This window comes from Chiloscyllium punctatum, chromosome 32, assembly GCF_047496795.1.
Source record: "Chiloscyllium punctatum isolate Juve2018m chromosome 32, sChiPun1.3, whole genome shotgun sequence".
Classification (NCBI taxonomy): Eukaryota; Metazoa; Chordata; class Chondrichthyes; order Orectolobiformes; family Hemiscylliidae; genus Chiloscyllium; species Chiloscyllium punctatum.
The window spans coordinates 73,707,800-73,726,237 of NC_092770.1; positions in this window are offsets into that span (position 1 = coordinate 73,707,800).

Below are 18,438 nucleotides of genomic sequence, written 5' to 3' on the forward strand. Positions count from 1 at the left end.
TCAGGCCCTCTGTTTCAGCCCCTCTGTTTCTCGCCCCCTGTTTCAGCCCCTCTGTTTCAGCCCCTCTGTTTCTCGCCCTCTGTTTCAGCCCCTCTGTATCTCGTCCTCTGTTTCTCGCCCTCTGTTTCAGCCCCTCTGTTACAGCCCCTCTGTTTCTCGCCCTCTGTTTCAGCCCCTCTGTTTCTCGCCCTCTGTTTCAGCGCCTCTGTTTCTCACCCTCTGTTTCAGCCCCTCTGTTTCAGCCCTTCTGTTTCTCGCCCTCTGTTTCAGCCCCTCTGTTTCTCGCCCTCTGATTCTCGCCCTCTGTTTCAGCCCCTCTGTTTCAGCCCCTCTGTTTCAGCCCCTCTGTTTCAGCCCCTCTGTTTCAGCCCCTCTGTTTCTCACCCTCTGTTTCAGCCCCTCTGTTTCTCGCCCTCTGATTCTCGCCCTCTGTTTCAGCCCCTCTGTTTCAGCCCCTCTGTTTCAGCCCCTCGGTTTCTCGCCCTCTGTTTCAGCTCCTCTGTTTCTTGCCCTCTGTTTCAGCCCCTCTGTTTCAGCCCTTCTGTTTCAGCCACTCTGTTTCAGCCCCTCTGTCTCTCGCCCTCTGTTTCTCGCCCTCTGTTTCTCGCCTTCTGTATCAGCCCCTCTGTTTCAGCCCCTCTGTTTCAGCCCCTCTGTTTCAGCACCTCGGTTTCTCGCCCTCTGTTTCAGCCGCTCTGTTTCTCGCCCTCTGTTTCAGCCCCTCTGTTTCAGCCCCTCAGTTTCTCCCCCTCTGTTTCAGCCCCTCTGTTTCAGCCCCTCTGTTTCAGCCCCTCTGTTTCTCGCCCTCTGTTTCAGCCCCTCTGTTTCAGCCCTTCTGTTTCAGCCCCCTGTTTCTCGCCCCCTGTTTCTCGCCCCCTGTTTCTCGCCCCCTGTTTCTCGCCCCCTGTTTCAGCCCCTCTGTTTCAGCCCCTCTGTTTCTCGCCCCCTGTTTCAGCCCCTCTGTTTCAGCCCCTCTGTTTCTCGCCCTCTGTTTCAGCCCCTCTGTTTCAGCCCCTCTGTTTCAGCCCCTCTGTTTCAGACCCTCTGTTTCTTGCCCTCTGTTTCAGCCCCTCTGTTTCTCGCCCTCTGTTTCTCGCCCTCTGTTTCAGCCCTTCTGTTACAGCCCCTCTGTTTCTCGCCCTCTGTTTCAGCCCCTCTGTTTCTCGCCCTCTGTTTCAGCCCCTCTGTTTCTCACCCTCTGTTTCAGCCCCTCTGTTTCAGCCCCTCTGTTTCTCGCCCCCTGTTTCAGCCCCTCTGTTTCAGCCCCTCTGTTTCTCGCCCTCTGCTTCAACCCCTCTGTTTCTCGCCCTCTGTTTCTCGCCCTCTGTTTCAGCCCCTCTGTTTCAGCCCGTCTGTTTCAGCCCCTCTGTTTCTCGCCCTCTGGTTCAGCCCCTCTGTTTCTCGCCCCCTGTTTCAGCACCTCTGTTTCAGCCCCTCGGTTTCTCGCCCTCTGTTTCAGCCCCTCTGTTTCAGCCCCTCTGTTTCAGCCCCTCTGTTGCTCGCTCTCTGTTTCAGCCCCTCTGTTTCTCGCCCTCTGTTTCAGCCCCACTGTTTCAGCCCCTCTGTTTCAGCCCCTCTGTTCAGCCCCTTGGTTTCTCGCCCTCTGTTTCAGCCCCTCGGTTTCTCACCCTCTGTTTCAGCCCCTCTGTTTCAGCCCCTCTGTTTCAGCCCCTCTGTTTCTCGCCCTCTGTTTCAGCCCCTCTGTTTCAGCCCCTCTGTTTCTCGCCCTCTGTTACAGCCCCTCTGTTTCTCGCCCTCTGTTTCAGCCCCTCTGTTTCTCACCCTCTGTTTCAGCCCCTCTGTTTCAGCCCCTCTGTTTCTCGCCCTCTGTTTCAGCACCTCGGTTTCTCGCCCTCAGTTTCAGCCACTCTGTTTCAGCCCCTCTGTCTCTCGCCCTCTGTTTCTCGCCCTCTGTTTCTCGCCTTCTGTATCAGCCCCTCTGTTTCAGCCCCTCTGTTTCAGCCCCTCTGTTTCAGCACCTCGGTTTCTCGCCCTCTGTTTCAGCCGCTCTGTTTCTCGCCCTCTGTTTCAGCCCCTCTGTTTCAGCCCCTCAGTTTCTCCCCCTCTGTTTCAGCCCCTCTGTTTCAGCCCCTCTGTTTCAGCCCCTCTGTTTCTCGCCCTCTGTTTCAGCCCCTCTGTTTCAGCCCTTCTGTTTCAGCCCCCTGTTTCTCGCCCCCTGTTTCTCGCCCCCTGTTTCTCGCCCCCTGTTTCTCGCCCCCTGTTTCAGCCCCTCTGTTTCAGCCCCTCTGTTTCTCGCCCCCTGTTTCAGCCCCTCTGTTTCAGCCCCTCTGTTTCTCGCCCTCTGTTTCAGCCCCTCTGTTTCAGCCCCTCTGTTTCAGCCCCTCTGTTTCAGACCCTCTGTTTCTTGCCCTCTGTTTCAGCCCCTCTGTTTCTCGCCCTCTGTTTCTCGCCCTCTGTTTCAGCCCTTCTGTTACAGCCCCTCTGTTTCTCGCCCTCTGTTTCAGCCCCTCTGTTTCTCGCCCTCTGTTTCAGCCCCTCTGTTTCTCACCCTCTGTTTCAGCCCCTCTGTTTCAGCCCCTCTGTTTCTCGCCCCCTGTTTCAGCCCCTCTGTTTCAGCCCCTCTGTTTCTCGCCCTCTGCTTCAACCCCTCTGTTTCTCGCCCTCTGTTTCTCGCCCTCTGTTTCAGCCCCTCTGTTTCAGCCCGTCTGTTTCAGCCCCTCTGTTTCTCGCCCTCTGGTTCAGCCCCTCTGTTTCTCGCCCCCTGTTTCAGCACCTCTGTTTCAGCCCCTCGGTTTCTCGCCCTCTGTTTCAGCCCCTCTGTTTCAGCCCCTCTGTTTCAGCCCCTCTGTTGCTCGCTCTCTGTTTCAGCCCCTCTGTTTCTCGCCCTCTGTTTCAGCCCCACTGTTTCAGCCCCTCTGTTTCAGCCCCTCTGTTCAGCCCCTTGGTTTCTCGCCCTCTGTTTCAGCCCCTCGGTTTCTCACCCTCTGTTTCAGCCCCTCTGTTTCAGCCCCTCTGTTTCAGCCCCTCTGTTTCTCGCCCTCTGTTTCAGCCCCTCTGTATCAGCCCCTCTGTTTCTCGCCCTCTGTTACAGCCCCTCTGTTTCTCGCCCTCTGTTTCAGCCCCTCTGTTTCTCACCCTCTGTTTCAGCCCCTCTGTTTCAGCCCCTCTGTTTCAGCCCCTCTGTTTCTCGCCCTCTGTTTCAGCACCTCGGTTTCTCGCCCTCAGTTTCAGCCCCTCTGTTTCAGCCCCTGTGTTTCTCGCCCTCTGTTTCAGCCGCTCTATTTCAGCCCCTCTTTTTCTCGCCCTCTCTTTCAGCCCCTATGTTTCAGCCCCTCTGTTTCAGCCCCTCTGTTTCAGCCCCTCTTTTTCTGGCCCTCTGTTTCAGCCCCACTGTTTCAGCCCCTCTGTTTCTCGCCCTCTTTTTCAGCCCCTCGGTTTCTCGGCTCTGTTTCAGCCCCTCTGTTTCAGCCACTCTGTTTCAGCCCCTCTGTTACTCGCCCTCTGTTTCTGCCCCTCGGTTTCAGCCCCTCTGTTTCTCGCCCTCTGTTTCAGCCCCTCTGTTTATCGCCCTCTGTTTCAGCCCCTCTGTTTCTCACCCTCTGTTTCAGCCCCTCTGTTTCAGCCCCTCGGTTTCTCGCCCTCTGTTTCAGCCCCTCGGTTTCTGGCCCTCTGTTTCAGCTCCTCTGTTTCAGCCCCTCTGTTTTTCGCCCTCTGTTTCAGCCCCTCTGTTTCAGCCCCTCTGTTTCAGACCCTCTGTTTCAGCCACTCTGTCTCTCGCCCTCTGTTTCAGCCCCTCTGTGTCTCGCCCGCTGTTTCAGCCCCTCTGTTTCAGCCCCTCTGTTTCAGTCCCTCTGTTTCAGCCCCTCTGTTTCTCGCCCTCTGTTTCAGCCCCTCTGTTTCAGCCCCTCTGTTTCAGCCCCTCTGTTTCAGCCCCTCTGTTTCTCGCCCTCTGTTTCAGCCCCTCTGTTTCTCGCCCTCTGTTTCTCGCCCTCTGTTTCTCGCCCTCTGTTTCAGCCGCTCTGTTTCAGCCCCTCTGTTTCAGCCCCTCTGTTTCAGCCTCTCTGTTTCTCACCCTCTGTTTCAGCCCCTCTGTTTCTCACCCTCTGTTTCAGCCCCTCTGTTTCAGCCCCTCTGTTTCTCGCCCTCTGTTTCAGCCCCAATGTTTCTCGCCCTCTGTTTCTCGCCCTCTGTTTCAGCCCCTCTGTTTCAGCCCCTCTGTTTCTCGCCCCCTGTTTCTCGCCCCCTGTTTCAGCGCCTCTGTTTCAGCCCCTCTGTTTCAGCCCCTCTGTTTCTCACCCTCTGTTTCAGCCCCTCTGTTTCAGCCCCTCTTTTCTCGCCCTCTGTTTCAGCCCCTCTGTTTCAGCCCCTCTGTTTCTCGCCCTCTGTTTCTCGCCCTCTGTTTCTCGCCCTCTGTTTCAGCCCCTCTGTTTCTCGCCCTCTGTTTCAGCCCCTCTGTTTCAGCTCCTCTGTTTCAACCCCTCTTTTTCTCACCCACTGTTTCAGCCCCTCTGCTTCTCGCCCTCTGTTTCAGCCCCTCTGTTTCAGCCCTGCTGTTTCTCACCCACTGTTTCAGCCCCTCTGTTTCAGCCCCTCTGTTTCAGCCCCTCTGTTTCTCGCCCTCTGTTTCAGCCCCTCGGTTTCTCGCCCTCTGTTTCAGCCCCTCTGTTTCAGCTCCTCTGTTTCAGCCCCTCTGTTTCTCGCCCTATTATTCAGCCCCTCTGTTTCAGCCCCTCTGTTTGAGCCACTCTGTTTCAGCCCCTCTGTTTCTCGCCCTCTGTTTCAGCCCCTCTGTTTAAGCTCCTCTGTTTCAGCCCCTCTGTTTCTCGCCCTCTTATTCAGCCCGTCTGTTTCTCGCCCTCTGTTTCAGCCCCTCTGTTTGAGCCCCTCTGTTTCAGCCCCTCTGTTTCAGCCCCTCTTTTTCAGCCCCTCTGTTTCTTGCCCTCTGTTTCAGCCCCACTGTTTCTCGCCCTCTGTTTCAGCCCCTCTGTTTCTCGCCCTCTGTTTCAGCCCCTCGGTTTCTCGCCCTCTGTTTCAGCCCCTCTGTTTCTCGTCCTCTGTTCCAGCCACTCTGTTTCAGCCCCTCTATTTCAGCCCCTCTGTTTCTCGCCCTCTGTTTCAGCTCCTCGGTTTCTCGCCCTCTGCTTCAGCCCCTCTGTTTCTCGCCCTCTGTTTCAGCCCCTCTGTTTCTCGCCCTCTGTTTCAGCCCCGCGGTTTCTCGCCATCTGTTTCTCGCCCTCTGTTTCAGCCCCTCGGTTTTTCGCCCTCTGTTTCAGCCCCTCTGTTTCAGCCCCTCTGTTTCAGCCCCTCGGTTTCTCGCCCTCTGTTTCAGCCCCTCTGTTTCAGCCCCTCTGTTTCAGCCCCTCTGTTTCTCGCCCTCTGTTTCAGCCCCTCGGTTTCTCGCCCTCTGTTTCAGCCCCTCTGTTTCAGCCCCTCTGTTTCAGCCCCTCTGTTTCTCGCCCTCTGTTTCAGCCCCTCTGTTTCTCGCCCTCTGTTTCAGCCCCTCTGTTTCAGCCCCTCTGTTTCTCGCCCTCTGTTTCTCGCCCTCTGTTTCTCGCCCTCTGTTTCAGCCCCTCTGTTTCAGCCCGTCTGTTTCAGCCCCTCGGTTTCTTGCCCTCTGTTTCAGCCCCTCTGTTTCTCGCCCTCTGTTTCAGCCCCTCTGTTTCAGCTCCTCTGTTTCAGCCCCTCTTTTTCTCACCCACTGTTTCAGCCCCTCTGCTTCTCGCCCTCTGTTTCAGCCCCTCTGTTTCAGCCCCTCTGTTTCTCACCCTCTGTTTCAGCCCCTCTGTTTCAGCCCCACTGTTTCAGCCCCTCTGTTTCTCGACCTCTGTTTCAGCCCCTCGGTTTCTCGCCCTCTGTTTCAGCCCCTCTGTTTCAGCTCCTCTGTTTCAGCCCCTCTGTTTCTCGCCCTATTATTCAGCCCCTCTGTTTCTCGCCCTCTGTTTCAGCCGCTCTGTTTGAGCCCCTCTGTTTCAGCCCCTCTGTTTCTCGCCCTCTGTTTCAGCCCCTCTGTTTCAGCCCCTCTGTTGCAGCCCCTCTGTTTCAGCCCCTCTGTTTCTCGCCCTCTGTTTCAGCCCCTCTGTTTCTCGCCCTCTGTTTCAGCCCCTCTGTTTCTTGCCCTCTGTTTCAGCCCCTCTGTTTCTCGCCCTCTGTTTCAGCCCCTCGGTTTCTCACCCTCTGTTTCAGCCCCTCTGTTTCAGCCCCTCTGTTTCTCGCCCTCTGTTTCAGCCCCTCGGTTTCTCGCCCTCTGTTTCAGCCCCTCTGTTTCAGCCCCTCTGTTTCAGGCCCTCTGGTTTCTCGCCCTCTGTTTCAGCCCCACTGTTTCAGCCCTTCTGTTTCTCGCCCTCTGTTTCAGCCCCTCTGTTTGTCGCCCTCTGATTCTCGCCCTCTGTTTCAGCCCCTCTGTTTCAGCCCCTCTGTTTCAGCCCCTCTGTTTCAGCCCCTCTGTTTCTCGCCCTCTGTTTCAGCCCCTCTGTTTCAGCCCCTCTGTTTCTCGCCCTCTGTTACAGCCCCTCTGTTTCTCGCCCTCTGTTTCAGCCCCTCTGTTTCTCACCCTCTGTTTCAGCCCCTCTGTTTCAGCCCCTCTGTTTCAGCCCCTCTGTTTCTCGCCCTCTGTTTCAGCACCTCGGTTTCTCGCCCTCAGTTTCAGCCCCTCTGTTTCAGCCCCTGTGTTTCTCGCCCTCTGTTTCAGCCGCTCTATTTCAGCCCCTCTTTTTCTCGCCCTCTCTTTCAGCCCCTATGTTTCAGCCCCTCTGTTTCAGCCCCTCTGTTTCAGCCCCTCTTTTTCTGGCCCTCTGTTTCAGCCCCACTGTTTCAGCCCCTCTGTTTCTCGCCCTCTTTTTCACCCCCTCGGTTTCTCGGCTCTGTTTCAGCCCCTCTGTTTCAGCCACTGTGTTTCAGCCCCTCTGTTTCTCGCCCTCTGTTTCTGCCCCTCGGTTTCAGCCCCTCTGTTTCTCGCCCTCTGTTTCAGCCCCTCTGTTTATCGCCCTCTGTTTCAGCCCCTCTGTTTCTCACCCTCTGTTTCAGCCCCTCTGTTTCAGCCCCTCGGTTTCTCGCCCTCTGTTTCAGCCCCTCGGTTTCTGGCCCTCTGTTTCAGCTCCTCTGTTTCAGCCCCTCTGTTTTTCGCCCTCTGTTTCAGCCCCTCTGTTTCAGCCCCTCTGTTTCAGACCCTCTGTTTCAGCCACTCTGTCTCTCGCCCTCTGTTTCAGCCCCTCTGTGTCTCGCCCGCTGTTTCAGCCCCTCTGTTTCAGCCCCTCTGTTTCAGTCCCTCTGTTTCAGCCCCTCTGTTTCTCGCCCTCTGTTTCAGCCCCTCTGTTTCAGCCCCTCTGTTTCAGCCCCTCTGTTTCAGCCCCTCTGTTTCTCGCCCTCTGTTTCAGCCCCTCTGTTTCTCGCCCTCTGTTTCTCGCCCTCTGTTTCTCGCCCTCTGTTTCAGCCGCTCTGTTTCAGCCCCTCTGTTTCAGCCCCTCTGTTTCAGCCTCTCTGTTTCTCACCCTCTGTTTCAGCCCCTCTGTTTCTCACCCTCTGTTTCAGCCCCTCTGTTTCAGCCCCTCTGTTTCTCGCCCTCTGTTTCAGCCCCAATGTTTCTCGCCCTCTGTTTCTCGCCCTCTGTTTCAGCCCCTCTGTTTCAGCCCCTCTGTTTCTCGCCCCCTGTTTCTCGCCCCCTGTTTCAGCGCCTCTGTTTCAGCCCCTCTGTTTCAGCCCCTCTGTTTCAGCCCCTCTGTTTCTCACCCTCTGTTTCAGCCCCTCTGTTTCAGCCCCTCTTTTCTCGCCCTCTGTTTCAGCCCCTCTGTTTCAGCCCCTCTGTTTCTCGCCCTCTGTTTCTCGCCCTCTGTTTCTCGCCCTCTGTTTCAGCCCCTCTGTTTCTCGCCCTCTGTTTCAGCCCCTCTGTTTCAGCTCCTCTGTTTCAGCCCCTCTTTTTCTCACCCACTGTTTCAGCCCCTCTGCTTCTCGCCCTCTGTTTCAGCCCCTCTGTTTCAGCCCTGCTGTTTCTCACCCACTGTTTCAGCCCCTCTGTTTCAGCCCCTCTGTTTCAGCCCCTCTGTTTCTCGCCCTCTGTTTCAGCCCCTCGGTTTCTCGCCCTCTGTTTCAGCCCCTCTGTTTCAGCTCCTCTGTTTCAGCCCCTCTGTTTCTCGCCCTATTATTCAGCCCCTCTGTTTCAGCCCCTCTGTTTGAGCCACTCTGTTTCAGCCCCTCTGTTTCTCGCCCTCGGTTTCAGCCCCTCTGTTTAAGCTCCTCTGTTTCAGCCCCTCTGTTTCTCGCCCTCTTATTCAGCCCGTCTGTTTCTCGCCCTCTGTTTCAGCCCCTCTGTTTGAGCCCCTCTGTTTCAGCCCCTCTGTTTCAGCCCCTCTTTTTCAGCCCCTCTGTTTCTTGCCCTCTGTTTCAGCCCCACTGTTTCTCGCCCTCTGTTTCAGCCCCTCTGTTTCTCGCCCTCTGTTTCAGCCCCTCGGTTTCTCGCCCTCTGTTTCAGCCCCTCTGTTTCTCGTCCTCTGTTCCAGCCACTCTGTTTCAGCCCCTCTATTTCAGCCCCTCTGTTTCTCGCCCTCTGTTTCAGCTCCTCGGTTTCTCGCCCTCTGCTTCAGCCCCTCTGTTTCTCGCCCTCTGTTTCAGCCCCTCTGTTTCTCGCCCTCTGTTCCAGCCCCGCGGTTTCTCGCCATCTGTTTCAGCCCCTCTGTTTCATCCCCTCTGTTTCACGCCCGCTGTTTCACCCCCTCTGTTTCAGCCCCTCTGTTTCAGCCCCTCTGTTTCTCGCCCTCTGTTTCAGCCCCTCGGTTTTTCGCCCTCTGTTTCAGCCCCTCTGTTTCAGCCCCTCTGTTTCAGCCCCTCGGTTTCTCGCCCTCTGTTTCAGCCCCTCTGTTTCAGCCCCTCTGTTTCAGCCCCTCTGTTTCTCGCCCTCTGTTTCAGCCCCTCGGTTTCTCGCCCTCTGTTTCAGCCCCTCTGTTTCAGCCCCTCTGTTTCAGCCCCTCTGTTTCTCGCCCTCTGTTTCAGCCCCTCTGTTTCTCGCCCTCTGTTTCAGCCCCTCTGTTTCAGCCCCTCTGTTTCTCGCCCTCTGTTTCTCGCCCTCTGTTTCTCGCCCTCTGTTTCAGCCCCTCTGTTTCAGCCCGTCTGTTTCAGCCCCTCGGTTTCTTGCCCTCTGTTTCAGCCCCTCTGTTTCTCGCCCTCTGTTTCAGCCCCTCTGTTTCAGCTCCTCTGTTTCAGCCCCTCTTTTTCTCACCCACTGTTTCAGCCCCTCTGCTTCTCGCCCTCTGTTTCAGCCCCTCTGTTTCAGCCCCTCTGTTTCTCACCCTCTGTTTCAGCCCCTCTGTTTCAGCCCCACTGTTTCAGCCCCTCTGTTTCTCGACCTCTGTTTCAGCCCCTCGGTTTCTCGCCCTCTGTTTCAGCCCCTCTGTTTCAGCTCCTCTGTTTCAGCCCCTCTGTTTCTCGCCCTATTATTCAGCCCCTCTGTTTCTCGCCCTCTGTTTCAGCCGCTCTGTTTGAGCCCCTCTGTTTCAGCCCCTCTGTTTCTCGCCCTCTGTTTCAGCCCCTCTGTTTCAGCCCCTCTGTTGCAGCCCCTCTGTTTCAGCCCCTCTGTTTCTCGCCCTCTGTTTCAGCCCCTCTGTTTCTCGCCCTCTGTTTCAGCCCCTCTGTTTCTTGCCCTCTGTTTCAGCCCCTCTGTTTCTCGCCCTCTGTTTCAGCCCCTCGGTTTCTCACCCTCTGTTTCAGCCCCTCTGTTTCAGCCCCTCTGTTTCTCGCCCTCTGTTTCAGCCCCTCGGTTTCTCGCCCTCTGTTTCAGCCCCTCTGTTTCAGCCCCTCTGTTTCAGCCCCTCGGTTTCTCGCCCTCTGTTTCAGCCCCACTGTTTCAGCCCTTCTGTTTCTCGCCCTCTGTTTCAGCCCCTCTGTTTGTCGCCCTCTGATTCTCGCCCTCTGTTTCAGCCCCTCTGTTTCAGCCCCTCTGTTTCAGCCCCTCTGATTCAGCCCCTCTGTTTCTCGCCCTCTGTTTCAGCCCCTCTGTTTCTCGCCCTCTGATTCTCGCCCTCTGTTTCAGCCCTTCTGTTTCAGCCCCTCTGTTTCAGCCCCTCTGTCTCTCGCCATCTGTTTCTCGCCCTCTGTTTCTCGCCTTCTGTATCAGCCCCTCTGTTTCAGCCCCTCTGTTTCAGCCCCTCTGTTTCAGCCCATCGGTTTCTCGCCCTCTGTTTCAGCCGCTCTGTTTCTCGCCCTCTGTTTCAGCCCCTCTGTTTCAGCCCCTCGGTTTCTCCCCCTCTGTTTCAGCCCCTCTGTTTCAGCCCCTCTGTTTCAGCCCCTCTGTTTCTCGCCCTCTGTTTCAGCCCCTCTGTTTCAGCCCTTCTGTTACAGCCCACCTGTTTCTCGCCCCCTGTTTCTCGCCACCTGTTTCTCGCCCCCTGTTTCAGCCCCTCTGTTTCAGCCCCTCTGTTTCTCGCCCCCTGTTTCAGCCCCTCTGTTTCAGCCCCTCTGTTTCTCGCCCCCTGTTTCAGACCCTCTGATTCAGCCCCTCTGTTTCTCGCCCTCTGTTTCAGCCGCTCTGTTTCTCGCCCTCTGTTTCAGCCCCTCTGTTTCAGCCCCTCGGTTTCTCCCCCTCTGTTTCAGCCGCTCTGTTTCAGCCCCTCTGTTTCAGCCCCTCTGTTTCTCGCCCTCTGTTTCAGCCCCTCTGTTTCAGCCCTTCTGTTTCAGCCCCCCTGTTTCTCGCCCCCTGTTTCTCGCCACCTGTTTCTCGCCCCCTGTTTCAGCCCCTCTGTTTCAGCCCCTCTGTTTCTCGCCCCCTGTTTCAGCCCCTCTGTTTCAGCCCCTCTGTTTCTCGCCCCCTGTTTCAGCCCCTCTGTTTCAGCCCCTCTGTTTCTCGCCCTCTGTTTCAGCCCCTCTGTATCTCGTCCTCTGTTTCTCGCCCTCTGTTTCAGCCCCTCTGTTACAGCCCCTATGTTTCTCGCCCTCTGTTTCAGCCCCTCTGTTTCTCGCCCTCTGTTTCAGTGCCTCTGTTTCTCACCCTCTGTTTCAGCCCCTCTGTTTCAGCCCTTCTGTTTCTCGCGCTCTGTTTCAGCCCCTCTGTTTCTCGCCCTCTGATTCTCGCCCTCTGTTTCAGCCCCTCTGTTTCAGCCCCTCTGTTTCAGCCCCTCTGTTTCAGCCCCTCTGTTTCTCACCCTCTGTTTCAGCCCCTCTGTTTCTCGCCCTCTGATTCTCGCCCTCTGTTTCAGCCCCTCTGTTTCAGCCCCTCTGTTTCAGCCCCTCTGTTTCAGCCCCTCGGTTTCTCGCCCTCTGTTTCAGCCCCTCTGTTTCTTGCCCTCTGTTTCAGCCCCTCTGTTTCAGCCCTTCTGTTTCAGCCCCTCTGTTTCAGCCCCTCTGTCTCTCGCCCTCTGTTTCTCGCCCTCTGTTTCTCGCCTTCTGTTTCAGCCCCTCTGTTTCAGCCCCTCTGTTTCAGCCCCTCTGTTTCAGCCCCTCGGTTTCTCGCCCTCTGTTTCAGCCGCTCTGTTTCTCGCCCTCTGTTTCAGCCCCTCTGTTTCAGCCCCTCAGTTTCTCCCCCTCTGTTTCATCCCCTCTGTTTCAGCCCCTCTGTTTCAGCCCCTCTGTTTCTCGCCCTCTGTTTCAGCCCCTCTGTTTCAGCCCGTCTGTTTCAGCCCCCTGTTTCTCACCCCCTGTTTCTCGCCCCCTGTTTCTCGCCCCCTGTTTCTCGCCCCCTGTTTCAGCCCCTCTGTTTCAGCCCCTCTGTTTCTCGCCCTCTGTTTCATCCCCTCTGTTTCAGCCCCTCTGTTTCTCGCCCCCTGTTTCAGCCCCTCTGTTTCAGCCCCTCTGTTTCTCGCCCTCTGTTTCAGCCCCTCTGTTTCAGCCCCTCTGTTTCAGCCCCTCTGTTTCAGCCCCTCTGTTTCTTGCCCTCTGTTTCAGCCCCTCTGTTTCTCGCCCTCTGTTTCTCGCCCTCTGTTTCAGCCCCTCTGTTACAGCCCCTCTGTTTCTCGCCCTCTGTTTCAGCCCCTCTGTTTCTCGCCCTCTGTTTCAGCCCCTCTGTTTCTCACCCTCTGTTTCAGCCCCTCTGTTTCAGCCCCTCTGTTTCTCGCCCCCTGTTTCAGCCCCTCTGTTTCAGCCCCTCTGTTTCTCGCCCTCTGCTTCAACCCCTCTGTTTCTCGCCCTCTGTTTCTCGCCCACTGTTTCAGCTCCTCTGTTTCAGCCCGTCTGTTTCAGCCCCTCTGTTTCTCGCCCTCTGGTTCAGCCCCTCTGTTTCTCGCCCCCTGTTTCAGCACCTCTGTTTCAGCCCCTCGGTTTCTCGCCCTCTGTTTCAGCCCCTCTGTTACAGCCCCTCTGTTTCAGCCCCTCTGTTGCTCGCTCTCTGTTTCAGCCCCTCTGTTTCTCGCCCTCTGTTTCAGCCCCACTGTTTCAGCCCCTCTGTTTCAGCCCCTCTGTTCAGCCCCTCGGTTTCTCGCCCTCTGATTCAGCCCCTCGGTTTCTCACCCTCTGTTTCAGCCCCTCTGTTTCAGCCCCTCTATTTCAGCCCCTCTGTTTCTCGCCCTCTGTTTCAGGCCCTCTGTTTCAGCCCCTCTGTTTCTCGCCCCCTGTTTCAGCCCCTCTGTTTCAGCCCCTCTGTTTCTCGCCCTCTGTTTCAGCCCCTCTGTATCTCGTCCTCTGTTTCTCGCCCTCTGTTTCAGCCCCTCTGTTACAGCCCCTCTGTTTCTCGCCCTCTGTTTCAGCCCCTCTGTTTCTCGCCCTCTGTTTCAGCGCCTCTGTTTCTCACCCTCTGTTTCAGCCCCTCTGTTTCAGCCCTTCTGTTTCTCGCCCTCTGTTTCAGCCCCTCTGTTTCTCGCCCTCTGATTCTCGCCCTCTGTTTCAGCCCCTCTGTTTCAGCCCCTCTGTTTCAGCCCCTCTGTTTCAGCCCCTCGGTTTCTCGCCCTCTGTTTCAGCCCCTCTGTTTCTTGCCCTCTGTTTCAGCCCCACTGTTTCAGCCCTTCTGTTTCAGCCACTCTGTTTCAGCCCCTCTGTCTCTCGCCCTCTGTTTCTCGCCCTCTGTTTCTCGCCTTCTGTATCAGCCCCTCTGTTTCAGCCCCTCTGTTTCAGCCCCTCTGTTTCAGCCCCTCGGTTTCTCGCCCTCTGTTTCAGCCGCTCTGTTTCTCGCCCTCTGTTTCAGCCCCTCTGTTTCAGCCCCACAGTTTCTCCCCCTCTGTTTCAGCCCCTCGGTTTCAGCCCCTCTGTTTCAGCCCCTCTGTTTCTCGCCCTCTGTTTCTGCCCCTCTGTTTCAGCCCTTCTGTTTCAGCCCCCTGTTTCTCGCCCCCTGTTTCTCGCCCCCTGTTTCAGCCCCTCTGTTTCAGCCCCTCTGTTTCTCGCCCCCTGTTTCAGCCCCTCTGTTTCAGCCCCTCTGTTTCTCGCCCTCTCTTTCAGCCCCTATGTTTCAGCCCCTCTGTTTCAGCCCCTCTGTTTCAGCCCCTCTTTTTCTGGCCCTCTTTTTCAGCCCCTCGGTTTCTCGGCTCTGTTTCAGCCCCTCTGTTTCAGCCACTTTGTTTCAGCCCCTCTGTTTCTCGCCCTCTGTTTCTGCCCCTCGGTTTCAGCCCCTCTGTTTCTCGCCCTCTGTTTCAGCCCCTCTGTTTATCGCCCTCTGTTTCAGCCCCTCTGTTTCTCACCCTCTGTTTCAGCCCCTCTGTTTCAGCCCCTCGGTTTCTCGCCCTCTGTTTCAGCCCCTCGGTTTCTCGCCCTCTGTTTCAGCTCCTCTGTTTCAGCCCCTCTGTTTCTCGCCCTCTGTTTCAGCCCCTCTGTTTCAGCCCCTCTGTTTCAGACCCTCTGTTTCAGCCACTCTGTCTCTCGCCCTCTGTTTCAGCCCCTCTGTTTCTCGCCCGCTGTTTCAGCCCCTCTGTTTCAGCCCCTCTGTTTCAGCCCCTCTGTTTCAGCCCCTCTGTTTCTCGCCCTCTGTTTCAGCCCCTCTGTTTCAGCCCCTCTGTTTCAGCCCCTCTGTTTCTCGCCCTCTGTTTCAGCCCCTCTGTTTCTCGCCCTCTGTTTCTCGCCCTCTGTTTCTCGCCCTCTGTTTCAGCCGCTCTGTTTCAGCCCCTCTGTTTCAGCCCCTCTGTTTCAGCCTCTCTGTTTCTCACCCTCTGTTTCAGCCCCTCTGTTTCTCGCCCTCTGTTTCAGCCCCTCTGTTTCTCGCCCTCTGTTTCAGCCCCAATGTTTCCCGCCCTCTGTTTCAGCCCCTCTGTTTCAGCCCCTCTGTTTCAGCCCCTCTGTTTCTCGCCCCCTGTTTCTCGCCCCCTGTTTCAGCGCCTCTGTTTCAGCCCCTCTGTTTCAGCCCCTCTGTTTCAGCCCCTCGGTTTCTCGCCCTCTGTTTCAGCCCCCCTGTTTCTCGCCCTCTGTTTCAGCCCCTCTGTTTCAGCCCCTCTGTTTCTCGCCCTCTGTTTCAGCCCCTCGGTTTCTCGCCCTCTGTTTCAGCCACTCTGTTTCTCGCCCTCTGTTTCAGCCCCTCTGTTTCAGCTCCTCTGTTTCAGCCCCTCTTTTTCTCACCCACTGTTTCAGCCCCTCTGCTTCTCGCCCTCTGTTTCAGCCCCTCTGTTTCAGCCCTGCTGTTTCTCACCCACTGTTTCAGCCCCTCTGTTTCAGCCCCTCTGTTTCAGCCCCTCTGTTTCTCGCCCTCTGTTTCAGCCCCTCGGTTTCTCGCCCTCTGTTTCAGCCCCTCTGTTTCAGCTCCTCTGTTTCAGCCCCTCTGTTTCTCGCCCTATTATTCAGCCCCTCTGTTTCAGCCCCTCTGTTTGAGCCACTCTGTTTCAGCCCCTCTGTTTCTCGCCCTCTGTTTCAGCCCCTCTGTTTAAGCTCCTCTGTTTCAGCCCCTCTGTTTCTCGCCCTCTTATTCAGCCCGTCTGTTACTCGCCCTCTGTTTCAGCCCCTCTGTTTCTTGCCCTCTGTTTCAGCCCCACTGTTTCAGCCCTTCTGTTTCAGCCACTCTGTTTCAGCCCCTCTGTCTCTCGCCCTCTGTTTCTCGCCCTCTGTTTCTCGCCTTCTGTATCAGCCCCTCTGTTTCAGCCCCTCTGTTTCAGCCCCTCTGTTTCAGCCCCTCGGTTTCTCGCCCTCTGTTTCAGCCGCTCTGTTTCTCGCCCTCTGTTTCAGCCCCTCTGTTTCAGCCCCTCAGTTTCTCCCCCTCTGTTTCAGCCCCTCGGTTTCAGCCCCTCTGTTTCAGCCCCTCTGTTTCTCGCCCTCTGTTTCAGCCCCTCTGTTTCAGCCCTTCTGTTTCAGCCCCCTGTTTCTCGCCCCCTGTTTCTCGCCCCCTGTTTCTCGCCCCCTGTTTCTCGCCCCCTGTTTCAGCCCCTCTGTTTCAGCCCCTCTGTTTCTCGCCCCCTGTTTCAGCCCCTCTGTTTCAGCCCCTCTGTTTCTCGCCCCCTGTTTCTGCCCCTCTGTTTCAGCCCCTCTGTTTCTCGCCCTCTGTTTCAGCCCCTCTGTTTCAGCCCCTCTGTTTCAGCCCCTCTGTTTCAGACCCTCTGTTTCTTGCCCTCTGTTTCAGCCCCTCTGTTTCTCGCCCTCTGTTTCTCGCCCTCTGTTTCAGCCCTTCTGTAACAGCCCCTCTGTTTCTCGCCCTCTGTTTCAGCCCCTCTGTTTCTCGCCCTCTGTTTCAGCCCCTCTGTTTCTCACCCTCTGTTTCAGCCCCTCTGTTTCAGCCCCTCTGTTTCTCGCCCCCTGTTTCAGCCCCTCTGTTTCAGCCCCTCTGTTTCTCGCCCTCTGCTTCAACCCCTCTGTTTCTCGCCCTCTGTTTCTCGCCCTCTGTTTCAGCCCCTCTGTTTCAGCCCGTCTGTTTCAGCCCCTCTGTTTCTCGCCCTCTGGTTCAGCCCCTCTGTTTCTCGCCCCCTGTTTCAGCACCTCTGTTTCAGCCCCTCGGTTTCTCGCCCTCTGTTTCAGCCCCTCTGTTTCAGCCCCTCTGTTGCTCGCTCTCTGTTTCAGCCCCTCTGTTTCTCGCCCTCTGTTTCAGCCCCACTGTTTCAGCCCCTCTGTTTCAGCCCCTCTGTTCAGCCCCTCGGTTTCTCGCCCTCTGTTTCAGCCCCTCGGTTTCTCACCCTCTGTTTCAGCCCCTCTGTTTCAGCCCCTCTGTTTCAGCCCCTCTGTTTCTCGCCCTCTGTTTCAGCCCCTCTGTTTCAGCCCCTCTGTTTCTCGCCCTCTGTTACAGCCCCTCTGTTTCTCGCCCTCTGTTTCAGCCCCTCTGTTTCTCACCCTCTGTTTCAGCCCCTCTGTTTCAGCCCCTCTGTTTCAGCCCCTCTGTTTCTCGCCCTCTGTTTCAGCACCTCGGTTTCTCGCCCTCAGTTTCAGCCCCTCTGTTTCAGCCCCGGTGTTTCTCGCCCTCTGTTTCAGCCGCTCTATTTCAGCCCCTCTTTTTCTCGCCCTCTCTTTCAGCCCCTATGTTTCAGCCCCTCTGTTTCAGCCCCTCTGTTTCAGCCCCTCTTTTTCAGCCACTCGGTTTCTCGGCTCTGTTTCAGCCCCTCTGTTTCAGCCACTCTGTTTCAGCCCCTCTGTTTCTCGCCCTCAGTTTCTGCCCCTCGGTTTCAGCCCGTCTGTTTCTCGCCCTCTGTTTCAGCCCCTCTGTTTCTTGCCCTCTGTTTCAGCCCCACTGTTTCAGCCCTTCTGTTTCAGCCACTCTGTTTCAGCCCCTCTGTCTCTCGCCCTCTGTTTCTCGCCCTCTGTTTCTCGCCTTCTGTATCAGCCCCTCTGTTTCTGCCCCTCTGTTTCAGCCCCTCTGTTTCAGCCCCTCGGTTTCTCGCCCTCTGTTTCAGACCCTCTGTTTCTCGCCCTCTGTTTCAGCCCCTCTGTTTCAGCCCCTCAGTTTCTCCCCCTCTGTTTCAGCCCCTCGGTTTCAGCCCCTCTGTTTCAGCCCCTCTGTTTCTCGCCCTCTGTTTCAGCCCCTCTGTTTCAGCCCTTCTGTTTCAGCCCCCTGTTTCTCGCCCCCTGTTTCTCGCCCCCTGTTTCTCGCCCCCTGTTTCTCGCCCCCTGTTTCAGCCCCTCTGTTTCAGCCCCTCTGTTTCTCGCCCCCTGTTTCAGCCCCTCTGTTTCAGCCCCTCTGTTTCTCGCCCCCTGTTTCAGCCCCTCTGTTTCAGCCCCTCTGTTTCTCGCCCTCTGTTTCAGCCCCTCTGTTTCAGCCCCTCTGTTTCAGCCCCTCTGTTTCAGACCCTCTGTTTCTTGCCCTCTGTTTCAGCCCCTCTGTTTCTCGCCCTCTGTTTCTCGCCCTCTGTTTCAGCCCTTCTGTAACAGCCCCTCTGTTTCTCGCCCTCTGTTTCAGCCCCTCTGTTTCTCGCCCTCTGTTTCAGCCCCTCTGTTTCTCACCCTCTGTTTCAGCCCCTCTGTTTCAGCCCCTCTGTTTCTCGCCCCCTGTTTCAGCCCCTCTGTTTCAGCCCCTCTGTTTCTCGCCCTCTGCTTCAACCCCTCTGTTTCTCGCCCTCTGTTTCTCGCCCTCTGTTTCAGCCCCTCTGTTTCAGCCCGTCTGTTTCAGCCCCTCTGTTTCTCGCCCTCTGGTTCAGCCCCTCTGTTTCTCACCCCCTATTTCAGCCCCTCTGTTTCAGCCCCTCGGTTTCTCGCCCTCTGTTTCAGCCCCTCTGTTTCAGCCCCTCTGTTTCAGCCCCTCTGTTGCTCGCTCTCTGTTTCAGCCCCTCTGTTTCTCGCCCTCTGTTTCAGCCCCACTGTTTCAGCCCCTCTGTTTCAGCCCCTCTGTTCAGCCCCTCGGTTTCTCGCCCTCTGTTTCAGCCCCTCGGTTTCTCACCCTCTGTTTCAGCCCCTCTGTTTCAGCCCCTCTGTTTCAGCCCCTCTGTTTCTCGCCCTCTGTTTCAGCCCCTCTGTTTCAGCCCCTCTGTTTCTCGCCCTCTGTTACAGCCCCTCTGTTTCTCGCCCTCTGTTTCAGCCCCTCTGTTTCTCACCCTCTGTTTCAGCCCCTCTGTTTCAGCCCCTCTGTTTCAGCCCCTCTGTTTCTCGCCCTCTGTTTCAGCACCTCGGTTTCTCGCCCTCAGTTTCAGCCCCTCTGTTTCAGCCCCTGTGTTTCTCGCCCTCTGTTTCAGCCGCTCTATTTCAGCCCCTCTTTTTCTCGCCCTCTCTTTCAGCCCCTATGTTTCAGCCCCTCTGTTTCAGCCCCTCTGTTTCAGCCCCTCTTTTTCTGGCCCTCTGTTTCAGCCCCACTGTTTCAGCCCCTCTGTTTCTCGCCCTCTTTTTCAGCCCCTCGGTTTCTCGGCTCTGTTTCAGCCCCTCTGTTTCAGCCACTCTGTTTCAGCCCCTCTGTTTCTCGCCCTCTGTTTCTGCCCCTCGGTTTCAGCCCCTCTGTTTCTCGCCCTCTGTTTCAGCCCCTCTGTTTCTCACCCTCTGTTTCAGCCCCTCTGTTTCAGCCCCTCGGTTTCTCGCCCTCTGTTTCAGCCCCTCGGTTTCTCGCCCTCTGTTTCAGCTCCTCTGTTTCAGCCCCTCTGTTTCAGCCCCTCTGTTTCAGACCCTCTGTTTCAGCCACTCTGTCTCTCGCCCTCTGTTTCAGCCCCTCTGTTTCTCGCCCTCTGTTTCAGCCCCTCTGTTTCA